We start from the raw sequence: 556 nt of genomic DNA, 5'->3' as shown, positions 1-556 counted from the left end.
ATTAGAAATTAGAAATTAAATGTTGAAAATATTAGAGAGGTGGTAGGATGTGGTAGCATTTATTTTAGAAATTAGAGGCATGGATTTAGAAAATTCGAGAAGAAGGAAGAGTAGAAATTAGAAAATGTTGAAAAGAATAGAGGTGTGGTTGGTTGTGGTTGTGGTTGTTGGCCATCGTGCCAACTCTTTGGTGAGATTGTGGTTGTCGGCTATCGTGCCGTTTATTATGTTGCAAGTTTTGGAAACCTCCCCGTGCAGGGGAGGTGCTGCCGAAATTTTGACTTAAACAATGCTTTGTTTCTTTTGTTGCAGGAGAGGCTTACAAGGACCGTCCTCGACTCGTCACTTTGCAGGATAGCAAGGTGAGGCATGCTACACCTCTCTTTCCGTATAATGTTCGTATATCACGTAACCTAGTTAGGCGTCTCCCGTTCGAAAGAGATACGGTTGGAAATATGCAGATCTTTGCATATCTATAATCGTATCTGTTTTGAATTGTCCACGTTTTTTGGACAGCCCGAGGATGTGTAGGTGGGTTTAGTATCCATGGTCTATT

This window comes from Setaria italica, chromosome VIII, assembly GCF_000263155.2.
Source record: "Setaria italica strain Yugu1 chromosome VIII, Setaria_italica_v2.0, whole genome shotgun sequence".
NCBI classification, from domain to species: Eukaryota; Viridiplantae; Streptophyta; class Magnoliopsida; order Poales; family Poaceae; genus Setaria; species Setaria italica.
This window is presented reverse-complemented; position numbering follows the sequence as displayed.